The sequence below is a fragment of the Ahaetulla prasina genome, chromosome 2 (assembly GCF_028640845.1).
Source record: "Ahaetulla prasina isolate Xishuangbanna chromosome 2, ASM2864084v1, whole genome shotgun sequence".
Lineage (NCBI taxonomy): Eukaryota > Metazoa > Chordata > Lepidosauria > Squamata > Colubridae > Ahaetulla > Ahaetulla prasina.
Window position 1 is genome coordinate 173,367,509 of NC_080540.1, and position 16,765 is coordinate 173,384,273.

The following is a 16,765-nucleotide window of genomic DNA, read 5'->3' on the forward strand; positions in this document are numbered from 1 at the left end:
GTAACACCACTCCTGCGCAGACTGCACTGGCTGCCTGTGGCCCTTCGGGTGCACTTTAAGGTGCTGGTCACTACCTTTAAAGCGCTCCATGGCTTAGGGCCTGGGTACTTATGGGACCGCCTGCTGTTACCACATGCCTCCCACCAACCCGTACGCTCACACAGAGAGGGACTCCTTAGGGTGCCGTCCGCCAAGCAATGTTGGCTGGCGGCGCCCAGGGGAAGAGCCTTCTCTGTGGGGGCTCCTACTCTCTGGAACAAACTTCCCCCTGGCTTGCGCCAATTGCCTGACCTTCGGACCTTTCGCCGTGAGCTGAAGACGTATTTATTTACTTGCGCGGGGTTGGCTTAAATTTTAAATTCTAAATTTTAATTTTTTGGATGTATTTTAATGGGTTTTAAATTTTTAATATGTTTTAAAATTTTGCCCAATTTTATAATAAGTTTTTGAACTGTTTATTTTAAATTGTATTTGTTACTGTTTTTATTTCTGACTGTACACCGCCCTGAGTCCTTCGGGAGAAGGGCGGTATAAAAATCTAATAAATAATAATAATAATAATAATAATAATAATAATAATAATAATAATAATAATAATAATACAGGATACATCAAAACTAAGAAATGTCCCAGAATTTTGTTAGGAAGAAAACATGGTACATCACTACAACAATTCTATACCAACATTTTAATACAAAGTTAACGATAAATAACTCTGATGTAATCCTACTTAAATAAATACTTACTAAATTACTGCATAAAAGGAAAAACTATAGCTTCATGACTGACAAATTAAAATCAAAGATACCATTTATGTAGAATAAGTTGAAGGGAGTGATTTTTATTTTTAAGCAGCAGCGATTTTGATTTAATTCAGTTCAAAAGGTGAGAGAATTTTTGGAAAGATATTAAGGTTGAATTGGAGGAGATACCAAAGAAACAAACTGGGGAAGCTATGCAATTACAAGAATATGAGAAAGATATCACTACATTAGGTATCATTGATAGAGACTTTTTGAAATTTATAAAATTTCATCTTATCACAGCAGCAAGAATAATATACACACAGAATTGGAAAAACAATAACATACCGACCGAAGATAATTTGATTAGAAAATCTTGGAAAGTGCAGAAATGGATAAACTTACAAAGGAGATATAAGAAAAAAAAGAAACAGAATATTATATAGTGTGGGAGAAATGGTAAGAATGGCTAGAGGAGAGCGATAAAAGGCAAGGAAAGATCAAATAAAGACAATATAGGAGTAGAAATGTAACAACAAATAAGAGGAAGCAGAAAAAATAAAGTTTGTAGAAATGAAATTGGGCACACTGTTATTTATATGTATATATGTAAATAAATTAATATTAGACTTGTATGTATAAAGGATACATTGAAATAAGGGAGAAAAAATGGACAAGTAAATGATTAACCATTGTGAAATTGTTGGAAAGAAACTATTGTTTAAAGATTCTTTTTTGTTTTTTAAAAAATGTTTAATAAAAATTATTTAAAAAAAGAAAAGAAAGAAGTTGTTTCATTATTTGAAGAAATTAAAGTTGGATGTGGTTTGTTTACAAAAATACTTATAAGAAAGAAAAATATTTGTTTAATAAAAACTTGAGAGAGGATTTTATTTTTTGCTTAAGGAAGCTGAAATAAAGTTTTTTTGTACATAAATCCACAATTGCAACCGCAAATAATTTTTTCTGGTGATTAAGGCAGATATTTGAGAGTGGAGATTAATTATAATGAAATTAAGATCCTTTTAGTGGGGATTTATGTTCCAAACGAAAATAAATCTGCATTTTTAATGCACTTATGGGAAAATTAATGGAGCTGCCATATGAAAATTAGTGCCTAATGGGAGATCTGAATGCAGTAATTGCTTACCAAATAGAACCTCAGCAAAGGGGATAAAAATGATGCAAAGTAAACTACCAAAAATATTCCTTGAAATAATAGATTGAATTGATTGATTTGTCCCTCCCCCCCCAAATATCACCAGTGGGCCATGGTGGCTCTGGCTGTAAGATAGCCTGTTATTAAAACACAGCAGCCTATCAGCAACCAATAATGTTGGAAACTTGGGAAAGAATTTGGGTGAGGAATGTTAAATTTACACAAGCGCAAAATATGAGAGAAAATTTTTATAAGATGTTTTATAGATGGCATTTAGACCCCAAAAAATTGTCATGTATGTATCCTAATGTACAGGCTAAATGTTGGAGATGCGATTGTGAAGATGCCACTTATTACCATATATGGTGGACTTGTAAAAAAGTTAAAGCATTTTGGATTAAAGTATGGTGGATCATGCAGAATATTTTGAAAAAGAAGATTAAGTTTACCCCGCAGTTCTTTTTACTAGGAATAATTATGGATTGTACAGCTATAGAGACTAAATTGATTTTGAACTTAATAACAGCCGCAAGACTTTTGATTGCTCAATATTGGAAGAAAGAAGAATTACCTACAATTGAAGAATGGACACTTAAAGTATCAAATCTGGCAGAAATGGCAAAAATCTCTGCTTACTTGAAAGACTATACACAAGAAAAATATATTTTAGAATGGAAAATGTGGATTGATTATATTCAAAATAAGTATCAGATAAAAAAATATCGAATAGCATATGAGTAAATTTAGGAAATATTTTGTATTAGATATATTTCTGAAGGAGAGGGGAATTGAGAGTGTGATTAAGTGTGGAGAGACTAGAGATTATAATTTAGGAATTATTTTAGATTATGATTGTTAGTTTTGATACCCTGCATTTTGTTCTGGGAAGTCGGGGTGGGGGGTGGGGGTAAGGGAGGGAATTGGGGGTTGAGGCTAGAGATGGAGTAATGGTTAATGTAAAGGGAATATTGAAGATGTATAAATATAATTAATGTAGGGTCGGGTCTGCCCAGTTACCATTTTAGAACGGTGGGGAGGGAGAAAAGAGAGAGTAGGAGGTAGGAAAGAGGAGAAGAGGAAGGAAGAGGGGTAGAAGAGGGAGAAGGAAGGTGTAGGGTGGAGGGAGGAGAGGATGTAGATAAGAGAAGGAGAGGAAGGTCTGGAAAGTAAAAGAAGGTAGAAGAGAGAAGAGTGTTAAAAAGGGGGGTGGTGACTGGGCAGGCCCGACTAAATGTATATAATGATTGTAAAAATAAAACTTTTTTACTAAAAAAAAAACAAAAAAATATCTTCTTTGGGCTTTGTAGCTGAGCTTTCTGTTCCTGTGCAAGAATATGTCCTTTAATGTTCTATTGGCTGTTGTCAGATTCCTATGGGGTCATGGCTGGGTCTATAGGCAAAAGAGAAAGGTCAGTTGTAGGATTCAAATAATTTAACAACCGGTTCTCTGCTCTAATGATTTCTTCCAACAACCAGTTCATCAAACTGCTCATAAAGTTAACAACCGGTTCTCCCGAAGTGGTGCGAACTGGCTGTGAATCCCACCACTGCCCTAGGTGCTTTTCTGAGGTAATTTTGTCAACCTTTTGTTTGTTGCTTATCTGAGTTTCTGCCTTGACCCAGTCTTTCTGAATGGATTACCAAATCTGCATTTCTAAAAGCTGGCCTCCTCAGTTTCTGCTTGGGGCAGGGAATCTGGGGTGGTTTCTGCCTCCCTTAAGATTTTTTCATTTTTACTTTAGGGGAAATATAATATTCTGCCTTTTTAAATATTTCCTAAAATTTTCATTCTTGGGGGTGGGGGGCTTCTCACAATGAGTTAGGAAGAGCTGTTCCCTCCTATCATACTTCCAGTCTTTTAAACCTGATGCCTTCCACTACTGAGCCTCTTCTTAACTGCCTGCTTGACCTCAGTGTTACGAAGACTGTATATGGCAGGGTTGAGGGTAGGTATGGCCACTGTGTAGAAGACAGAAGTCATCTTGTCTGTTTGTGGAGCATATGTGCCATCTGGCCGTAGGTACATGAAAATGAGAGTACCATTAAGAACCCCCACAACTGTAAGGTGAGATCCACAGGTGGACAGAGCTCGAAATGATCCTGTTCATCCTACAGTCCAGAGGATAATTCCATATGAACTTATAATCACCATCAGAGTGATGCTCTGGATAGTTCCACATACTCCAAAGAGCAAGAACTGGTTAATATATGTGTCTGCACAAGCCAAAGCCAGAACCGGGGGGATATCACAGAAGAAATGGTCCAAAGTATTTGCACGGCAGAAGGGCAGGCGGAAAGCCATGCTGGAATGGATCACTCCAGAGGCCATCCCTACAACATAGGAAGCAGCCGCCAGGAGGCAGCAGAGATGCTGTGGCATGGCAGTTCCATAGTGCAATGGGCGGCAGATGGCCACTTACCGATCATAGGCCATGACTGCCAAGAGACAACATTCAGCATCTGAAGCAGCTGCAAAGGAGAACATCTGAAAGGCACAGGCTGGGATGGGAATGGTGTCACAACCTTTCAAGAGCCCCAAAAGCATTTTGGGGGCTACAGTGCAGCAGGAGCACAGATCCATCAAGGCCAGGTGGCTTAGAAAGTAGTACATGGGTGTGTGCAAGGCACGGTCAGCTCGGATAAGAATGGCTAGACCCAGATTCCCTGCCACACTAAGGAGGTAGATGGGCAAGAAGAAGCTGAAGAGAAGGAGCTGAAGGTTTCGTTCAGAAGTGAAGCCCAGGAGGATAAACTTGGTCACCTTGGTGGTATTATGGTGAAGAGCCATTGTACCTGTTGGCATTAAAAAATGTCGTGAAAAGAGGAATTAGTCAAACAATGATATATTCGCAATCGAGATGCATTCATTGCTCTACTATCCTCCTTTTATAGGTTCCAATATTTTTTTCCATTATACTGGCTCGTATATGTAAAGTACTCTATCTACCGATGCTTATGGATAGATGGTTATGAGCAGTGGTGGGATTTAAGTAATTTAACAACCGGTTCTCTGCCCTAATGATTTCTTCCAACCACCAGTTTACCAAACTGCTCAGAAAGTTAACAGCCGGTTCTCCCGAAGTGGTGCAAACTGGCTGAATCCCACCACCGGTTATGAGTATTACTATCCTAATACCCCACTCTCTAACTGTTCCTAAAACTAATGTAACTGAATTTCCAGACCATTCTTTAAAACGGTCATGGTTATCCTAGAAAAACATATATTCAGATTTAAGGTTGCTTATGGGTAGCCAAAACTGACACCCCCCCCCCCACCAAATCTATTACTGCATTTCTGAAGGAAACTACTCTTTTTCTGAAGGATTGCAATTTCCATTATTTTAAAGAAAAATGCTGGGTTTCATTGACAAATGTAGACAAGAACTCCTTCATGGAATTGTTAAATACTAACTTGTTATGGCAAGGAGGAGACGATTAAACCCTAAAACTAAAGATTAATGTATAGTTGCACTTTCCTCATCCAGCTCCTGATGTAGATGATCAATTTAGTTGACCTCCATTGTCTCTGTCTAATAACAAGTCTTGAAATGGATCTCAATATTATTCATCCAAGGATTCACAAAGCTGCTGCAGTGAGCATTTCTCCACAAGGATGTCTTTTGATATTAATATGCATGCAACTGAAAGTTAATACATTTTCGTCTGATAGGTTCTACTCCCTTCCAACAAATTACATCCTATAGGTCATTTCATTATCTTCTAAAGTTCAGGATTAAAACAATCCACCACCTTCAACTCACCCTATAGTTTGGGAACTTTTTTATTTCTCTCTCTTTTCTGTTGAGCTGCCTGAATTCTTCAGTCCCTTTCTGTGGTGCATTCAGAACAGGTTAGATGTAGGTTAGAAGTCTAGGAGTCCCTTAATCAGAATAGATAAAGGATTCTTTCTACTCACCCCAACCCAATGCAGCAAGAACCAACTTACCTTGATTTTGAATACACTGAGGTACAATACAATATTATGTAAACAGAAAGTCTCCTATTGGCTAATTGTGGCATGGATTGTGACCCATCATACCTGAGCTGAGAGTATGAATCTCCTTTATCAGTTCTTGTGAGATAGCTTTAGATGCCCTTGCTTCCTGATTTCTTATATTGCATTATGAAGTTCTCCACCCTCCCTTGTCCACCATCCACTCCACTCCCCTGAAAAGGTGATGTAATTCTCACTACATCTTGAAAAAGACCCTTTGGGAACAACTATAGTTTTTTTTTCTTTAAATGGTTAGCTGTTTTCTGGAGTTCTGTTCCACAGAGACTTGTTTGTCTCTCTCTGTTTCTCTTTCTTTCTAATTAAGGAGATTATGGAGGGTAGGAGGGAAAAAGAATAGAATAGAATAGAATAGAATAGAATAGAATAGAATAACAGAGTTGGAAGGGACCTTGGAGGCCTTCTAGTCCAACCCCCTGCCCAGGCAGGAAAACTTACACCACTTCAGACAAATGGTTATCCCATTTCTTCTTAAAAACTTCCAGTGTTGGAGCATTCACAACTTCTGGAGGCAAGTTGTTCCACTGATTAATTGTTCTCACTGTCAGGAAATTTCTCCTTAGTTCTAAGTTGCTTCTCTCCTTGATTAGTTTCCACCTGTTGCTTCTTGTCCTGCCTTCAGGTGCTTTAGAGAATAGCTTGATTCCCTCTTCTTTGTGGCAGCCACTTAGATATTGGAACATTGCTATCATGTCTTACAGATTGCTTACAGATACCTCACATCCTGGACATAAACTGTTTCAACTCCTACTCTCAAAATGACGCTATAGAGCACTACACACCAGAACAACTAGACACAATAAGAGTTTTTTCACGAACACCATCACTCTGCTAAACAAATAATTCCCTCAACACTGCCAAACTATTTATTAAATCTGCACTACTATTAATCTTCTCATCGTTTCCATCACCCATCTCCTTCCACTTATGACTGTAACTTTGTTGCTTGTATCCTTAGGATTTATACTGTAATTGATTGTTTCCTGATTGCTTAATTGTAGCCTATGACTATCATTAAGTGTTGTATCATTAAGTGTTAAATTTGTACCTTATGATTATCATTAAGTGTTGTAAGTGTTGTACCTTGATGAAGGTACATATGTACACTGAGAACATATGCACCAAGGCAAATTCCGTGTGTGTCCAATCACACTTGGCCAATAAAAAATTCTATCATGCTTTTTCAAAAGGAAAAAACAATCCAACCTATCAAAAACAGCACTACAAAAAACAGATTAGAAACACAAGTTAAAATAGGGAAGAAAATGGTAAATGAACACTTGTCTACCCTAGACGAGTTCAAATCACCAGGACCGGATGGATTACACCCCAAGGTTCTGAAGGAACTGGCAGACGTGATCTCAGAACCACTGAACTATATCTTTCAAAGATCCTGGAGCACAGGGGAGCTGCCAGAGGACTGGAAAAGAGCTGATGTAGTTCCCATCTTCAAAAAAGGGAAAAAAACAGATCCAGCAAACTACAGACCTATCAGCCTGACCTCAATACCGGGGAAGATTCTGGAAAAGATAATCAAGCAACGAATCACCGAACACCTAGAAGCAAACAAAGTAATGACCAAAAGCCAACATGGGTCTGTCAAAAACAGATCATGCCAGACTAATCTCATTGCATTCTTTGACAAAATGACAAAATTAGTGGACCAGAGGAATGCTGTCGATATAATTTACTTGGACTTCAGTAAAGCATTTGATAAAGTAGACCATAACCTACTACTAGATAAAGTAGAAAAATGTGGGTTAGACAGCACCACCACCAGATGGATTTGTAACTGGCTGACCAACCGCACTCAACATGTAGTCCTCAACGGAACTACATCCACATGGAGGGAAGTATGCAGTGGAGTACCCCAAGGCTCTGTTTTAGGCCCAGTACTCTTCAACATCTTCATCAATGACTTGGACGAGGGGATAGATGGGGAACTCATCAAATTTGCAGATGACACCAAGCTGGCAGGAATAGCCAACACTCCAGAAGATAGGCTCAAATTACAGAAAGATCTTGACAGACTTGAACATTGGGCGCTATCTAACAAAATGAAATTCAACAGTGAAAAAAGTAAGGTTCTACATTTAGGCAAAAAACCCAAAATGCACAGGTACTGTATATGTGGTACCTTGCTCAATAGTAGTACCTGTGAGAGGGATCTTGGAGTCCTAGTGGATAACCATTTAGATATGAGCCAGCAGTGTGCAGCAGCTGCTAAAAAAGCCAACACAGTTCTGGGCTGCATAAACAGAGGGATAGAATCAAGATCACGTGAAGTGTTAATACCACTTTATAATGCCTTGGTAAGGCCACACTTGGAATACTGCATTCAGTTTTGGTCGCCACGATGTAAAAAAGATGCTGAGACTCTAGAAAGAGTGCAGAGAAGAGCAACAAAGATGATTAGGGGACTGGAGGCTAAAACATATGAAGAACGATTGCAGGAACTGGGTATGTCTAGTTTAATGAAAAGAAGGACTAGGGGAGACATGATAGCAGTGTTCCAATATCTCAGGGGCTGTCACAGAGAAGTGGGAGTTGGGCTGTTCTCCAAAGCACCTGAGGGTAGAACAAGAAGCAATGGGTGGAAACTGATCAAGGAAAGAAGCAACTTAGAACTAAGGAGAAATTTTCTGACAGTTAGAACAATTAATAAGTGGAATGACTTGCCTGCAGAAGTTGTGAATGCTCCAACACTGGAAATTTTTAAGAAAATGTTGGATAACCATCTGTCTGAGATGATGTAGGGTTTCCTGCCTGGGCAGGGGGTTGGACTAGAAGGCCTCCAAGGTCCCTTCCAACTCTGTTGTTGTTACTTGTTACTTGTAATCTTGTTACCTCTCGCTTGGATTATTGCAATGCTCTCTGCATGGGGCTCCCCTTGAAGTGCACTCGGAGGCTTCAGTTAGTTCAGAATGCAGCTGCGCGGGTGATAGAGGGAGCCGCACGCGGCTCCCATGTAACACCACTACTGCGCAGGCTGCACTGGCTGCCTGTGGTCTTTCGGGTACACTTTAAGGTTTTGGTTACTACTAGGGCCTGGGTACTTACGGGACCGCCTACTGTTACCTCACGCCTCCCACCGACCCGTACGCTCACACAGAGAGGGACTTCTCAGGGTGCCGTCCACCAAGCAGTGTTGGCTGGCGGCCCCCAGGGGAAGATCCTTCTCTGTGGGGGCTCCTACCCTCTGGAACGAACTTCCCCCGGCTTGCGCCAATTGCCTGACCTTCGGACTTTTCACCGCAAGCTGAAAACATATTTATTTACTCGCGCGGGGCTGGCTTAAATTTTAAATTTTTTAGATTCTAAATTTTTTAGATGAGTTTTAAGGGTTTTTAGATTTTAAATGTTTTTAAATTTCGGCCAATTATATAATAAGTTTTTAAATTTCGTTTTAATTGTACATTGTTATTGTTTTTTATTCTGGCTGTAAACTGCCCTGAGTCCTTCAGGAGAAGGGCGGTATAAAAATCTAAATAATAATAATAATAATAATAATAATAATAATAATAATAATAATAATAATAATAATAATAATAATATTCTGTTCTGTTCTGTTCTGTTCTGTCCTGTCCTGTCCTGTCCTGTCCTGTCCTGTCCTATCCTATCCTATCCTATCCTATCCTATCCTATGTCACCCCTAGTCCTTCTTTTCATCAGACTAGACATATTTAAGATGTTTTAGATTTTAACCCATAAATGTAAATTCTTGCATACCTTTAAATAAATATTAATGAGTTTGCCATTTCTTCCTAAATAAATAAAAACAGAGATGTACGTTGCAATTCTTCATTCTGTATTTCTATAAAAGCCTCTGCTGCAGAATGGGTTAAGATTAGAGTTGTCAGTTACCTTGAATACTCCTATGCATTTGGAAGAGCACTTTTGGGATTATATACTTCTGTTAATGTCAACTAACTTCAGCAATTCTTAGCTACTTTGTAGATGTAAAAGGAAACTCCTTCACTGCTTACTTTGCTCTCTAATAGCTTGCATAACTCACTTTAGTTGCAGAGTGGCTACCAAAGGCAGAGTGGCTACTACCTTTGCCTACCATATACAACACTGAAATTTGAAACCAAGGAGAACCTTTAAAAAAAACAATTATTTTGCCGAATTAATTAGTCCAGGTGTGTTTTTGTATGTGTGTCTGTGCACATGCATATTATACTCCCCAGTAAACCCCCCCAAATAGAAAGTTGCTTTGTATGTATCTGTAAAAGTCTATTAGAATGCCAATAAAGGAAGCATGGTGCTTTTAAAAAAATTCAGGATTTGAATTGCCAACATTTCATATTGATTGATAGTGCTGTTCTAGTTTATCTTTAACAGCTTAATCATTTTTCTATTCTCTCTATCTTTATGCCTGTTATTTTAGGCAGAAATATAGAAAATCGATTGAAATGCCAGTATTTGTCCTGAAGACCAAATATGCTTCCAATTATTTTCCTATTAAACAAAATCATAGGTTCCTGCCTTTTTTTGTAAAAAAAAAAATCTCTCAAGTGAAATAATCACTATCAATTACATAAACTAAATAAATATTCCCAAATGAATAGCATCCAGTATAGATTATCTGTCCATATCTGTCTGTCTGTCTCTGCCTCTATAAATGCAGAATTATGATTTCAACTTCAGGAAACAGAGTTTTAATACAGAATATTAATTTTTCTCACATTCAATGATCTCTATAATACACTGAATATATCTCAGGAAACTAATATAGCAGGTGAAACTTTGAGAGAGGGTTGAATGGAACAAATAGATATGACCAAAGGCAGGGGTGGGCTTCAAAAATTTTAGCAAGGGGTTCTCTGCCCAGTTGCTGGGTGGGCGTGGTCATGGTGGGAGTGGCCTATTTGGCTTCCTGCACCATGGCGGGGGTGGCGTTTTTGCCCTCCCCGGGCTCTGGAGGCCTTTATCGGGAGGGAGAAAATGGCCACCCCAGGCCTTCCCGAAGTTCCGTTAAGTCCATTTTTCACCCTCCCTGAGCCTCCGCATTTGCCCTGCACTTACTCACATTCAAAATGGGCCATATGAGGACCCCTGAGAGTGGGGCGGGGTGAGCAGAGCCAGCCAGAAGTGGGATTTGGGGGTTCTCCGAACTGCACAGAATCTTAGCCAGATGTTCTCTTGAACCCTTGCAAACCCCCAGAAGCCCACCCCTGATCAGAGGCAAACTGCTCATGTTGAATTTTTCGGATACTACACTGGAAGTATTGAAGATGGCAGACAATCCTTTCCTCCTTCCCTCATATGTTCATCTGGGTTCATCTCTATAAGCACCTTAAAAAGAATGCAGCAATTAATAGAAGTCTGCTGGTAGTTGAAAGGAACAAGTCTTATAAGAATAATTTTATTTCCTTTTTAAAATAACTTTCTTGGTACATTATAGCCAAGCGGTATAATAATCTAGCATATTTCAGCAAAGTAGAATACTCTTATCAGCAAAATAGTTAAATAAAAGGTGGATAATTAATTTAAAAACCATTCTCAAAATGCACTTCAAGTTTGCTTTAATAGTTAGGTATCTTAATTAGAACTGTATACTTTAAGGGCAATTTAAAAATAGTGTGTATTTAATGTTTAATCTGACGCCTTCTGCATATGATGGACTCTCATAATTTATAGGCATTGAAGTCCATCACATACAGAAGACATCAAATTGGGAAAGTCCATATTTTCCACCACAAATACTATACTTGCTTTATTAATATGGCAGCTTTTGTTCATATAGGAATGAACAAAATGATCAATAGGAATGGAAAAGACTAGAGGAAATGTGCCAGTGGTGGGTTTCAAATTTTTTTACTACCGGTTCTGTGGGTGTGGCTTGGTGGGTGTGGCATGGCTTGGTGGGCGTGGCTTGGTGGGCATGGTTTGGTGGGCATTGCAGGGGAAGGATACTGTAAAATCCCCATTTCCTCTCGATCAGCTTGGACTTGGGAGGCAGAGAATAGATGGGGGCGGGGCCAGTCAGGATTTTTACTACTGGTTCTCCAAACTTCTCAAAATTTCCGCTACCGGTTCTCCAGAACTGGTCAGAACCTGCTGAAACCCACCTCTGAAATGTGCTCATTTCCCCCCTCTTTTCATGTGCATAAAGATGGAAGAAGCAAATCAGGGCAATGTACAGTTATGAGTCCTTCGGGAGAAGGGCGGTATAAAAATCGAATAAATAATAATAATAATAATAATAATAAATGGAATCTATTTTTGGTAGCCTTTCTAGAATTCTTTCTAGAAGGATTTTGGTAAGAGTCAAGACCATTGCTTGATTATACATCAGTATAATACTCTGCCCACACCCTCTAGTTGGATTCTATTTTCAACTATTGGCAAAAAAAGCAGTGCTTCTACTGCTTTTCCTCCTGGTAGCAGATCCCAATATGATTGGATATTTAGATAAGGATGTTCTAAGTCATTCAAGATTTTAACTTCCACAATTTCAGTTTGTTTGTTTGTTTGTTTGTTTGTTTGTTTGTTTGTTTATTTATTTATTTATTTATTTATTTATTTATTTATTTATTTATTTATTTATTTATTTATTTATTTATTTATTTATTGTTTAAATTTCTATATCGCCCTTCTCCCAAAGGACTCAGGGCGGTTTACAGCCAGAGTAAAACAGTTAATACAAAAGTTAAAACCAGTTTAAAAAGAAAATTCAAAATTGGCTGAACACTTAAAACCAATAAAACCCCATTTTAAAACCCATTAGGTCAGTCCTGCGTGACGGAACAGAAATGTTTTCAGCTCGCATCGAAAGGTCAAAGATCAGGGAGTTGGCGAATACCTGGTGGTAGCTCGTTCCAGAGGGTTGGTGTCCCCACAGAGAAGGCCGTCCCCCTGGGTGTCGCCGGCCAACATTGTCTGGCCGACGGCACCCTGAGGAGACCCTCCCTATGGGAGCGCACTGGTCGATGGGAGGTCGCCGGTAGCAGCAGGCGGTCCCATAAGTAACCCGGTCCTATGCCATGGAGCGCTTTAAAGGTGGTGACCAACACCTTGAATTGCACCCGAAAGACCAACGGAAGCCAGTGCAGCCTGCGCAGGAGAGGTGTTATATGGGAGCAACAAGTCGCTCCCTCTATCACCCGCGCAGCCGCATTCTGTACCAGTTGGAGCCTTCGGGTGCTCTTCAAGGGGAGTCCCATGTAGAGAGCGTTCCAGTAGTCCAGACGGGAAGTGATGAGGGCATGAGTGACTGTGCAAAGGGAGACCCGGTCCAGAAAGGGACGCAACTGGCGTATCAGGCGAACCTGATAAAAAGCTCCTCTGGTGACGGCCGTCAAATGCTCTTCTAAAGACAGCCATGCATCCAGAAGGATGCCCAGATTGCGGACCCTCTCTGTGGGGGCCAATAACTCGTCCCCCACAGACAGCGATGGCATCAGCTGATTATACTGGGACGCCGGCATCCACAGCACTCGGTCTTGGCAGGGTTGAGTCGGAGCCTGTTTTTCCCCATCCAGACCCGCACGGCCTCCAGACACCGGGACATCACTTCAACGGCTTCGCTGGGGTGGTTAGGGGTGGAAATGTACAGCTGTGTATCATCAGCATACAGATGACACCGCACCCCAAAACCACGGATGATCTCACCCAGCGGCTTCATATAGATGTTGAACAGGAGAGGCGAGAGAACTGACCCCTGAGGCACCCCACACAAGAGGCGCCTCGCAGTCGATCTCTGCCCCCCTGCCAACACCGTCTGCGACCGGTCAGAGTTCATCACTATGTATAGCCAGGGTAGCAAACTTCAGCTCAGGATGCTAATTGCTACTTGCCATGAGTTATATTTATTGAAGTAAACTGAAACAGAAATTTCCAATATTTTCAAGACCCTGAGGTATCTTCCTGTCCTATACCCATGCTTGTTAAGAATTAGGAAAGTATGGCAAGCATTTTTTTAAGGCAGGCTGCTCTTATTACCAATCTACTGTGTGATCACTGAAAGATGGATGGTTAATAATAAACCAGGCTGAAAAATGAACACCTACTTATGTGTAGCAGATTGAAAAGAATACATAAAAACAAAGGTGACTTGTAGTACAGAAAATGTTTTTTTTATTGTTTTTTTCTTCCTATATGACTGATGTGACCAAGGTTTCCTTCAGCCTCATCTTTCTTTAGAAAGGCTACCAATACTTGGTTCTTTCCACTGGCCTTTAAGTGATGCTGTGCTGGAACTCCAATTGGATGATGGCATTATTGTCGTTCAGATCACCATTTTCTTATTTTCTTGTTTTATTATTGTTTGTATATACAGGTATGCACTGAAATTTGTATTCTTCTTGTTAGTTTTTTTTGCTTTTTGGGGGAGTAAGCTACCCAATGTCATCTTGGTTGAGTTGGACAATCATATAAATATTTTAAATATGTAAATAACTAAACTTCATTGTGCAGAACATCTCAGGATGATATCTTGGACCTTGTAAATAGCAGAACAGAAACAATTACCTCACAAACTGGGACATAAAAGTATTAGGGCTATATATTTTGGGTGCTTAATTTCCTTCTGAATAGCTTCCTCAGGGCCTCCTTCATCCTGTCATTCCTCAGAGTGCAGATGAAAGGGTTGAGCATAGGAGTGACCATAGTACACAGTACATGATGGCAGCCTGTGTGTCATTCTTAGGTGAGAAACTGGATGAAGGCTGGAAGTACACCCAGATGACTGTGCCATAGAATAAGGAAACCACTATCAGGTAGAACCCACAGGTAGAAAAAGTCTTCTTCTTTCCGTTGGCTGAAGGGACTCTCAATACAGCCATCAGGATACGTGCATAGGAAAGGCCAACAACCACCAGAGCTCCACTGACAATGAAAGCACCTTCTGAGTATTCAGAGCTGTGTTGGAGCAAGTGATTTTGAGCAGTGGAAAGACATCACAGAAAAAGTGGGGAAGATGATTGGAGGCACAGAAAGAGAGACGGGCCATCAGGAGCATATGGAGGAGGAAATGGAGGTGAGAAGCCAGCCAAGAAGTTGCCACCACCAACTGGCATATGTGTCTTCTCATCATGGTGGCATAGTGCAAGGGTCAACAGATGGCCACATAGCGATCCAATGCCATGGAGGCCAAGAGAAAACTGTCAGTGATGCCAAAAGCAATAAAGAAGTACATTTGAGACAAACACCCGCCATATGAGATCGTCCTCTTTCCAGAGAATTCACCAGCCAACATTTTGGGCGCTGTGGTTGATGTGAAACATATATCTACCAGTGACAGATTGCTAAGGAAGTAGTACATTGGTGTATGAAGGAGAAGATGGTCCAGTCGGATAGCCAAAATAACGATGAGATTTCCCAACACTGTGATGACATACATGATCAAGATAATGGCAAAGAGCCACATGTTGCATTCTCGTTGGCTTGAGATGCCAAGGAGGATGAAGTCTAATATGATGGTTCCGTTATCTGTCTCCATCCTGCTGGAATGTGAGGACGAAAGGCAAAATAAAATAAAAGGAACAAGAGTAAGTAAAGACGCCCTAAACACACGTTTGAGTTCCCTTGCTTGTCTCTGTCCAGTTTTCATGGCAGTGCTCTGGAACTGGTTTGTTACCAGTATTACTTTATATCTTTTTTCAACCTCTGTTTGATCTTTTTCATCTAAGCCTCTTTGCATACCTGTAAATGCATTCTTTTTCTGTTTTTCTGATATTTTAACTTAAGCTATTTATTGATTAATTTGGACACTTCTCATTTTGTCAAAACTCCCAATTCAATTTGTGTCAAATATAACTTCACATAATAAAATTACACATCATAAAACCTATAAATATATTACTAAGCATGTTCTGTTCTCACAAGATTTTTTTTAACAATATGCAAATATTTGTCTCCCGTGCATGGAAAAAGGCGTGTTCATGCATAATCAGAAACTCTTATTTTCTTATTATTGGGAACAGAGGAACTGATGAAAAAAGACTCTTATTTTATCAGTATGTGACTCACATATATACCAACTCCCTCAAGTATATTAGATTTTATGCATGTTGTTATCCCCTCACCATTACATGTAACAAGTTTTGTTCCTTGTGAAATATAATCAATGGTGGAAAATGAAGGGCAAAAGAAATATATTTGCAATGACTATTCCCCTCTCTGCTGTTATGTCAGGTGATATAGTAGTTGCGGTAACTGTTCCTTTCCCTGGAGACCGCATAGCAAACTTAGATGGTTTGAAGGAACCAAAGGAATGGAGGAGGGAAAGAATAGAATAGAATAGAATAGAATAGAATAGAATAGAATAGATTTTTTTATTGGCCAAGTGTAATTGGCCACACAAGGAATTTGTCTTGGTGTATATGCTCTCAGTGTACATAAAAGAAAAGACATGTTCATCAAGAATCATAAGGTACAACAATGCTAGTCATAGGATACAAATAAGCAATCAGGAAACAATCAATATCAATATAAATCATAAGGATACAAGCAACAAAGTTACAGTCATACAGTCATAAGTGGAAGGAGATGGGTGATGGGAACAATGGGAAGATTAATAGTAGTGCATAAATAGCTTGACAGTATTGAGGGAATTATTTGTTCAGAAAGAATAAAAGAAGAGATAAACAATGGCTAATGAAATTCACTGGCAAGGTTTAAGGATGAGAAGAAGAAATCTGATCACATAAAGCCTGAGGAACAGCAGAATCACAAAAGAAGCTAGTGAACAGAGAACCTTTCATTCATAAAAATAATTGGTAGAATTGGTAAGCCAACACAAACAGTAAGTGTCAATATCTATAAAGGAAAAAGAGAGGTGGGCAGGCAGCCAATCAGATGACTAAAGTGTTTCCACTTAGGCTGATCTGGATCCAGATAAAAAGT

At 39.6% G+C, this 16,765-nt stretch overlaps 2 pseudogenes; both read right to left on the minus strand.

Annotated features, from left to right (window-relative positions):
- Nucleotides 1-3,760: 3,760 nt before the first annotated feature.
- On the minus strand, nucleotides 3,761-4,690 carry LOC131190619 (olfactory receptor 5C1-like; annotated as a pseudogene).
- Nucleotides 4,691-14,419: 9,729 nt separating this feature from the next.
- Nucleotides 14,420-15,359, minus strand: LOC131191403 (olfactory receptor 1361-like; annotated as a pseudogene).
- Nucleotides 15,360-16,765: the final 1,406 nt, after the last annotated feature.